We start from the raw sequence: 10,979 nt of genomic DNA, 5'->3' as shown, positions 1-10,979 counted from the left end.
CATCGAGAACATTTGTGACGAAGAAAACTCGAGAATAAATGTAGCATCGAGCACATTGAAGGGAACACTTTGTTCCCGATCGTTGGCTAGATCTACCTCTGGTTGACCAATTCGTTCCAGAAATGGATGTGTCATGAGAATCCTCTAAAAAAAACCAATGAAAAACGTTCTGCGACTAGATCGTAGTGAAACAAACTTCGGTAACACTCCTTGAGTAACTCCAAGCAACTTTCACCTAAGATCGAAATCACAGCAGAAACGTTTCTCGTAAACCCGCAGAAACAACTCTACTTTGACATGTGTATACATATCACCGATTTACAATCTTCGTAAAACCGGTCCCCATTACTTACACGAAAAATCCTTCGTACAATCAGACCAAGTCTTACGAAAAAACCTTTGAAAGTAAACATAACTGGTTTTACGAAGAAGTATATTTTGTATAGGAAACACAAAACTGTAAAATCTGACTTTGGATGACCAATCTAAAGAGAAATCTCTTCACATTACAATTTAATAGATCTCATATTTTAGCCATGAGGCTCACTGGCTTCTGCGTTTCAATCCCCTCGGTCACATCCGAGCAGGCAATCTTCCCGCAACTGACTCCGCACTGGTTATGTATCAAACCTCTTGGGCTACGTCTTCCTCAGACAAAAACGAATCAATTTTCATAAGACTATAGATAACATTATACAAAACATTCATCGTATAACTGAAACCTAAAGCATAGAATCGTTTTCTATGACTATCAGCCATCTTAATACGGATAACTCTGGCAAAATTGGCCTATCAATCTCGACAAGCGCTCTTTGGCCCTCGGTCAATTACGCCTTCCAGTAAAGGTCCAAACCAAAATTTGCCATCCCCTTTAAGGACGATCGTAAACTAACATGACCTTAAATATTAAAGTACCATGGTCTAATCCTTGACCTACAAGGTCCTTGGCTATCTGAGTGAACACATCCTTCACGCCAAGCCAAACTATTTGAGAAACCATCGCTCAATCACTTAACGGCTAAACGACAATCTACGATTTGTCTAAAAACGTCGTGTGACTATTAAGAGAATAATTATCGTATAGCCCACAGTCGGAAATCATATGACAAATTCTTCGTAACAAAACTCAGTCCTAACAATCAAACGGTTAACGAAAAACCAAAACTTGTCGACAATCGACCAAGTTCGATACATTCCACAATTCCCTTTAAGCCCGCTATGTTTTACCCATAATACGCGGCATGTAAGGAAAAATTCGTAACAAAGCTTCTAGAGCTATACGAAACATCCTAAAAAATGTACGAAATAGATCTCGGAAGGCCAACACTTCACAAAGCACAATGAAGGAACACGCTTCTTCCCATGGACAAATTTACACGACCCCTCAGTCTTAATTCCTTGATCGCAAATCAAATTATTAGCATCCAAACAGGAACAACAATTTTGGCTGGGAACATCCGTAGACAAACCAGAATGTTTCTCAAACGCAGGGCTAAGACTAAACCCTTGCAATATCGCGAAACATCTTCAAGCCCTCGAACATTCCAAGCATGAAACGCGGCATACGAAAGAAAAAATCAATCTTCAGCATTGCGAGACGTCGCAGACGCCTGAAGAACCATTTTTGACAAAATTACCTTACTCGATAAAGGCACCTTCTTGGAAGACCAAACAGTCATACATACTAACATCTTCTCAAACACGTATTCTTCGCGAAGACTCAAAAACGGTGATATCTAACGGTAAGTTTTTTGCTAATCACAACAAACTCTTAACGTCCTAAACAGACTTAGCCATCTCGTATAGATAGCTCTCGTACACCCGACACAAGGGTAATAGCGCTATATAAAAAGAATTCAAAATTTTGGTTAGCACTTTCGGGAGACTTAAAAATTGTCCTCGAAGAGATGCTCGATTCCTACCATACAAGTCACGTAAGCCGAGAACATATCGCAGACTTTAAAACAGGATGGAATCAGGTCGAAAACGATACGGGAAACGTAAGTCGAAGTAGTCATCGCACCCCCTAAAGCCGTAATTAGCCCTAGGTCTTGCCCTAAACCCAGCACACTGGTCTCTAACATCTCTAGGCATAGTATCAAACACCCTGATACGAGATTCCAAAATTTTTCTCTTGGCCAATATTCGAGCGACTTCAGAAATCCCGCAAGTTTACACACTGCGGAAAATTCTCGAAACAGATCACGGATATAGCAGTTCACACAGAGTTAGATTACGAGATGACAACTCGTAATTTTCCCTCTACACCCATATAAAAGGCCATCGACAGCAACATGCCTGATAACTTCTACATATAAACTAGACCGTAAAGGTCTCGCTGGAAAACAGGTCATAAGAACCTTAACTCCAAGACGAACTACGAAAGGCTTGATCCCTTCAACAAGGGTACGTAAGCAGCCGTCATAAGGCGCAGCCCCAATCTTATTGTGTTCCACTCTTAGAAGAGCGAGAAGACCACTTACCACGGACCTTTTCAACCATTAATTCCGCCTAACTTACCTAACTTGCCTAACTTGCCAAGCTACTCGCTAGAACCTCACGCTAGAAGCTCATGGCTCTAACGTGCTGGGGGGCTAACTGTTGGGATCAAAATCGGTCACGACGGAATCAATGTCTGAAAGTCCCCGGAAAATATTTCCCGCAATAAAAACAAAAAAAAGAAGTCAAGATAGAACGGAACAACTATTGTTAAAGTCAAAACTGGACACGGTGAAGTTAACATCCAAATATCTGAAAAAAATCAGCATGAACGCTTTTACGAAAAGTAATCTCCGTAAAGAAATCTTTACGAAGAACTTTGCGGTGAAATTTTGCACTAGTCTCGGTCGATTCATCGAAACTAAACACCCATAGTCCAAGAACACGTTAAAAAACGTCAGAAAAGGATCCAAACAAGGTCGCTACGTAGCAACCGGTCCGCGAACGAGTCGGTCGCTATGTAGCGACCAACCAAGCCAATCGGTCGGTCGCTACATAGCGACCGACCCGCGAACGAGTCGGTCGCTAAGTAGCGACCGACCAAGCCACTCGATCGGTCGCTGCGAACGAGTCGGTCGCTAAGTAGCGAACGACCAAGCCATTCGGTCGGTCTCTACGTAGCGTTCGACCCGTGAACGAGTCGGTCGTTACGTAGCAACTGACCAAGCCAATCGGTCGGTCGCTACGTAGCGACCGACCCGCGAACAAGTCGGTCGCTACGTAGCGACCGACCAAAATCCATTCGGTCGGTCGCTACGTAGCGACCGACCAAGGCGCTCGGTACGTAGCGACCGACCAAACCTTTTGTTCGGTCACTACGTAGCGACCGATCCAGCACGGACCAGGTCGCTACGTAGCGACCGAACTGTCTCGGACATCGATATACGGGTACGACCCAAATCCATGCATTCTCGTCTATTCCTCAATGCTAGCTCCCATGTACCGCAGCCATATCATTTCTCACATCATTCCGATCAAAGTTACCGTTGAAACTTTATGATAAAAACCGCGAGAACTTGTTTTTGTCGAAAAAAAATCGTAACAAACGTTTCATGTCGAAAGACGGCCCAACGAGGTCTAAAACGCTACTACAAGCCCACTTACGATTCTTTAAGATTGAGTTCGTAGATACTATGGCGGTTTATGTTTTTATTTTATAAAAAAAAATATGAAGATAATTTTTCGCAGAAAAAATGTCAAGTTTTTGCGGATAAACATGAAGATCAGGATATTCCATTTTTTACTTAAGGCGGCTTAAGGGCGGGAAGGGAAAAGATAAAACCAACCTTGGAGGAGTATATAAGGAGTCCTAGGCGATAGGCACAAAGGACAATTCTTTCAGACTTAGAACTCTCGGTACTTAGAAACTTTGATGCATTACTCTCGACATGCTCTGTTTCTATGACTGGCACCCGATTACCAGACAAACGCGCACAAGCAGTTCGATCTCTTGGTTCACTCTTGAACCACGTTCGGCTTGATCCTTGAAAGGGGTACGTAGGTAGCCTTTCATAAGGTTCAGTCTGAAATCAATCAAAACCATTTTCATATCTTTTCTGTCTTCTGTTAACGAGTTGCGACTCAACGAGGTTTAAGGTTTTAGGTTGCTAGAACTAGGTAATTCGCTGACAGCTCTTGCGGCCGAAGCTTTCACAATCTCTTGTTATGATCGCAACGCTCTTACGCGGATTCGAAATAAGATCTACATTTCCTATAAATTTGTTTTGTTATCTTTTCATATTTTCCGCATTTATTTGGTCACTTGTCGTTGGCTCTCGCAGAGAATCCGAGACCTCAGGGAAAGTTAGGGTTTCCTGACTTTCCTCCGACTACGGAAATCGACGGTGTGAATTTCGGTTCTCACATCCATTCCATGGCATCAATCCCTCGAATGATTGACCTCATCCGTGACTTCCACAAACCGTAGTTGGATGCATCCAGGATCCCCCTTGCACTTGATACTAGTTCATGAGAGTTCTCCATTTCTTCCACAGTATCTCACTTGTTATGCAATCAGTAACCTAGCTCTGATACCAATTGTAAATGTGAGAACTATGGCACAAACGTATAGCAAAAAGCACACCCGAGAATATCTCTACAAAGATATGTGTATTACTAGTATTCTTTTAAATCGAACTTATAAGTATCTCCTTAAACAAAACTTCCACAAGATCAAGACCCACTTGACTTGTTGCTCTAGCCTCACACGTCCTAAGGTCGAATACAAGACCTCTAGAACCTCTCCCCTTAGCCCTTAGTACTTTCACTTGCTTACAAGCTTATGAAATCCACTCTTATGCTAAGAATACAATTTCAGCGACAATCCTAATACATAGGTCGTAAGAGACTATATATACAAAATAGTCAAGTTGACTAACCTAGCCTATCTACACAATATTTACTAACTAACCAAATATGGTAAGTTCCCTAAAACTCATACAAAATCTTTAAGAAACTTCCCATCGTGAGATCTCCCTTCTCCAAGGTGAATCTTGTCATGCTTGCCCTCCAAGATGTCTTCGCATTAATTCTAACTTGGTCAGCAATCCATTCTTCAAGACTCGATCTTCACTTCGTCTTGTTCATCCGTATGCGCACTCATTGTCGTAGACTCTGCTCCATTCGTTGCTGTACTTGCGTCTGTATCAGAACATCCACATGATCTTTGCATCTTCAACAGGATCTTCACGTTTAGATACCAATTTTATCAGTTCGGTTTCATATTGATAAATTATCTTTTAAGACTTTCAAATTGGAACAAATAGCTTTTTTTAATTTTGTATTAGAACCATGAGTATATTGAGCGCTTTCAATACATGTGTTATTATCCGTACATGGTGATTGTTATCTGTTTGTACGCTTGTGAAAATAAAATCTAACCCAATTGCACCGCTTCAAAATAACACAGTTTAAACCCATTTCAGCAAAAGATATGAGTGGCATGATAGACCATGGATTTTACCCATTATTAGCCATGGTTTATAAGTATTTTAAGATATATTTACTATTATATCGAGTCTATTTAGAGTAATTACAGGTTTAGGTATTAAGCGGAAGAAAATGATGTATTTGGAGCTATTTGGAGATCTTTTGATCTTTGCTGGAAATAGGAGATGGTCGACGGTTACCAAGAAATATCGACCGACATTTACCAACAAATATCGATCGATGTTGAGCTCTTCTCATCGATCGACGGTGAAGCCACCCGAGAGTTAATGAAAAATTAGAAGATTTCAAGTTTTAAAAAAGTTTCAATAATTACATTTTAAGTCTCTAGCCGCATGTTAGGCTATTTATTTAGGGTTTTGTATCATTTTAGAGGCAGACTTGTCTAGAGACCTTTTAGACCTAATTTGGAAGAAGCAAGATGCCACCATTGAAAGGAGAGAGCTTAGGATTGGAGAGATAGATCAATACTGCAAAACAGAGAAGATCTTGAACTCCCTTGCTTTCACTTATTTTGTTGCTTACTTTTATTGTTTATTTTACCTAAGTATTATTCAGACCATCATAACTATGTGTTTCATGAATATGTCTGAGTAGTCCTTACTGTTAGATTTAGGTTTCTCAATAGGTTGATAAATGTATTACTGACACAAACAATTGTTAGGGTGTTTAAAAATATAGTTCTTCATCTAGTTGTGCTTAAAGCTAAGTTTAGGATTGATCACCCTTTAGACTTAGATCTTAGGATTAATTGAGATCAAGCCATTGCTTGACTCAATACCTGAAAATAAACTAGTATGAGCTATTTCCTAGATACAGACGAGAGTTGATCTAGTGAGTTAGAGAATATAAATCAAACATGTCCGTAAAGCTTTCTGGAACAAGCATCGATTGACGCAGCCATAGCCCTGTCGATCGATATTTTGAAAGGTGTATCGATCGATATCCGTAACGAATCATCGATCGACACTTTCTCGTGATTAACATACGAGAGTTGAAATCCGAGATCCGGATTAGATAATCAGATTGATTATATCTTAGTTTGAATTCAAGAACTATTAATATCAATAAACCCCTAAAACCCCAATTTAAGTTTTACTTGTCATACCTGAGAACATACCTGAATCTAGCTATTCTCCCAACTGTTAACAACCTCAAAACAAATCAATCGAGCAATAAACTTGCTCACAAATCCATTTACTACTTTAAAACTTATAAACCAATTAATCTGGATTTATTTCAAGACCATAATCTATTGTGTAATCCTAGAGTCTCTATGGATTCGATCCCTAAGCACTACATCTGAACCTCTTATTTGAGAAAGTAATTCACTCTTTAAGGTAATTTGAGTGATATCATGGTCCTCAGGCATGGCTTTCAAATTTCTATATATATAAAAATATAGAAAGTAGAAATATATATAACTCTCTCCTAGACTGTTAGTTTCTTGTGTATTGAAACATGTTCGATGCATTAAGCATTTGGGGCTTACATACCCTAAGTAGTAAATGCACTATTCAGCTCATATTTATACCTTTTTCTTGAAAATTTGGATGTCTTCACCTTTACCAAAGTGAGTCCAGACTAGAGACCGAGACAACTACGGATCAGAGTCACACGAAGGACATGGATTGCACCAGAACGATCTTCTGTCCCGGGGCGCTGCAGAACCGGAATACCGCAGTGGTCGGGATTAGAACCAAGGTGACGAAACTCACATCCGTGAATCCTTTACCAACAGAGCTAGAAGCCCAGTTATATATCTGTACATTTGCTATGTGGCATTTATTTTCTAAATGCAGGCGTGCATTTATAAAAATGTACGTACATATATAAATGGCTACGAAAAGATCCAACGGTAACCAATTTTATATCAGAAATATAGCCACACGTTACAGAATAGGTACCCACATATGTCACTATCTATCATTTTAAAACATAGATAGACAAAACTTTCATAAATACATTTATCTGATTTTTTCATCCTTTGATTATCCCTATAAATTAATAAAGAAACATTTTAAAAGTTATAACATGTAGTTTATATTAATTAAAAAAGTATCCTGCTGAGTTTTCACATAACTAGAATGCTAATTTTGCTTACGTGGCAGCTTGAAAATCTATTGAGAATTTTGTTAGCTATATTATATAGTATGTCCATTATAGACCATTCATTTATCAAATTGAATTCTTTCCTTAAATAAAACCTACGAAATTACCTAATGTGATTAAGATATATATGGCAATTAATGATTTTAAATAAAAAAGATTTGCTAACAATCTCTATACTTTATATCATTTTTGTTTAATTATTTATTATTAAAATAAATTACATAATTACATTAATAATATAATAAAAATTTAGATTTTTTTTGTATATGTTGTATTTTGAATTTTTCAAAACGAGTATAAATTACTAAAACTGTTAAAAGTCTCACATAAACTTTTGTGATCAAGGTTTAAATTTTTTTCTATAATAAGATACAATGATTATAAAATCATGTGAATAAATAATTTTATTTTATTAGGTGTTTATGTTAATATATACATATATATATTTCATATCGTTTAAATTAAACTATATACATCATATGAAAATACATACTTATATTTTGTTATCTATGTTGAACATATATTGAAAAGTTAATATTTTAATTTTGAAATCTTCATTGGTTTTTTAAATGATTATAAATTATTGAAACCACTAAACATTCCACATTAAAAAAAATCATTAGTGTAAACTTTTGTTACACAAATATGCAAATATGCAAATAATCATAAAATCATATGAGTAGAAACCTCATTTAATAAATATCTATATTCAAAGTATACTATATATCTATGTTAATATCATTTAAATTTAAGTATATATCATATATGATAGATAAAATTGATTGTTTTGATTTATTTACCTTAAAATGATTGCGAATAAACAAGAGCGATCGTTTGATTTATATGCGCACGCCAATTTATTACATAATAGTAACTGATTTCTTAGTTATTTAATATATAATTATTATTTTTTTATTTCATAATATGCAGAAAAACATAAAATAAGTAATAAATATAAAATATTTATTCTGCTCAAGACGCAGATCTTAACGTAAGTATGTATCTCATTAATAATTTTAAACCTTAAACATTTTCTAAATCTCAGGCCAAAACAAAATAACGAAATGAGAATAAACTCAAAAATCAATATTTATAACGAGCAATAACCAAAATGAAAAAAGCGATACAAAAATGAGAAAATATTGAAGAAATTTAGGATTGACACGTGAATGTAAACTTCTCATTACCATAATTAATTTTTAATTGCTAAATCATGATATAAAACCGAGCTCTCATATTTTCATTGTAACCAAATAGTAGCCCTGAGATTCTTCGGACTAAACGTTAGCTTCTTATGCGATAAATGATTTTTCGACCTAAAATATTTTTAAAATTGGATCAGCTCATCAGTAAACAAATTATATATTTAACAAAAAAAATTTAAAAAAATTATTTAAGGGCCAAAAATATTTATTCGATCAAGAATATAAATTTTATTTTTTCATACATATTTCTTAAATAATTTTCATATAAATTCGTAGTTGTCATTAATTATCAAACTAGGTTCGGTCGTAAGTATTTGTTTATACTAGGTGCGGAGTTGTTGGGTTTTATTTTTTCCGTTACCGTATGTTGTGAAGGATTTGATGCAGTTGGTGGAGTATTTGGTTAAATTGTGCAGTAGTTGTGTTTATAATTGTGACTATAACTGGCGAGTTTATGAGTTTGTATTGTTGTAGTGTTCAGAGGACGTGTATCCTGCTTTTAGGATTAGATGTTTTGCTGTTTGTCTGAATTTGTCATATATGTATTTTTTTCTCCTTCGTGTTGTAAAAGAATGGGGAATTCTGTGTCTTTTATTAATGAATAATACATCTTTTTATATATGGGTTACAAAGGATTTTAAATGAAAAAACATAAATGTAAAGATTACAAATCATAAACTAACAAGGAATAGGAAAACTAGTAATATGGAAACCCTAAGTCGGCTGCCTCTCTCTCCTTAGTCGGCCGCCTCTCTCTCTTCTCTCTCTCTAGGTATGGGCCGGTTATGGACCGGGCCGGTTATGGGTCATACACTACCCCTTGGATGCCATAACCATACATGATTGTAATACGCTTAATGTTGCCTCATTAAAACCTTATCAGGAAAACCCAGTGGGACAAAACCATGATGAAGGAAAAAGAGTACAACACGTACTACTCCCCCTGATGTGAACCTCAGTGGAGATTCTTTAGTCTACGCATCTGATGCGTGAGCTTCTTGGACGTGCAGGTAGGAAGTAAACAAATCGGCCAAGTTTATTGTTGAACCGTAATTGGACCACTTCGACCTCTCCAGTCTTTTCTCATGTCTTCTGACATCGTGTGTGCAAGGTCAAGAAGTGAACCTTTGCTGTCGACTTGTCTATAATTTTGTCGGACATACTAAACATACTTATGGACAATATACTAAGTATGGTACCATGAATTTATAATCTCAGGTCGTAAACCTAAGATCCGGTTTATCTTCTATACACGGATGTGTACCAATGTCTTTGTCCATTGATATTTCTTTATTATCATCATCAGCCATATTCTATTCTAATTGATTCATGTTGAGTCATAGATCTCAACCACACAAGCCCACGGATACTCCCTTTGGCTATTATGATTGGTGACGATGATAAAGTGTGGACTATATGAACTTCTCCTTTTCACTACCATCGGCAATGTTTTAATCTGATCGATCCATGTTAGGGTCATAGAACTCGTCTATACATGTCCACAACTCGTCTCATGAGTGTCCAAGATCATGATGTGACCAATGATCATTGCTGAAACGAGTTTTTACGATCTTATCAAACTATGGCTCTGCGACCAAATACACTCGTGGACTTCATACATGGCTATCGGTTTTTGTTGCATTCGGTAATGCCATATACATCAGACATTGCAGTCCTATATATTTATCTTGATGGCGTCCCATGACCTTTCTTGCCATGTATCATATCACACATTGAATATATATATATTAGGTCATGGACTTTGATCACACAAGCTTATAGACTGCAACATATTGGTACCCGATCGAGATAAGTTAAATATCTCCTCTCAGCCTCATGACAGAGTCTTGTGGGAGTAGTTGCCTTATACAGCAGCAACAAACTGTTCTGCTATGCCGGATCCTTATACAAGGGATCTGATGTCGGATTTGTCTATTCGGAGAACATGATATATGAGATAGCAAGCTGAGCTAATCCAAATTACCTTTCTTTAGGCTGATAAAGTAGACACAAGGAATTTCGAATTTCTTTTGTATATGTGTGTGGACTGAATTGGATTGTTCTTATACAATTCCTTTACTAGTATTTCATACTATATGCAGCTGCTTTGTTTCAGTCCATGAACAGCTTAGGAACAAAGCTGTTCTTTATCCAGTGATCCATATGCTGCTTACTACATCATTATATGTCAATCTAATTTCTTTCTTATGACCAGAC

The sequence above is a fragment of the Brassica oleracea genome, chromosome C8 (assembly GCF_000695525.1).
Source record: "Brassica oleracea var. oleracea cultivar TO1000 chromosome C8, BOL, whole genome shotgun sequence".
Lineage (NCBI taxonomy): Eukaryota > Viridiplantae > Streptophyta > Magnoliopsida > Brassicales > Brassicaceae > Brassica > Brassica oleracea.
This window is presented reverse-complemented; position numbering follows the sequence as displayed.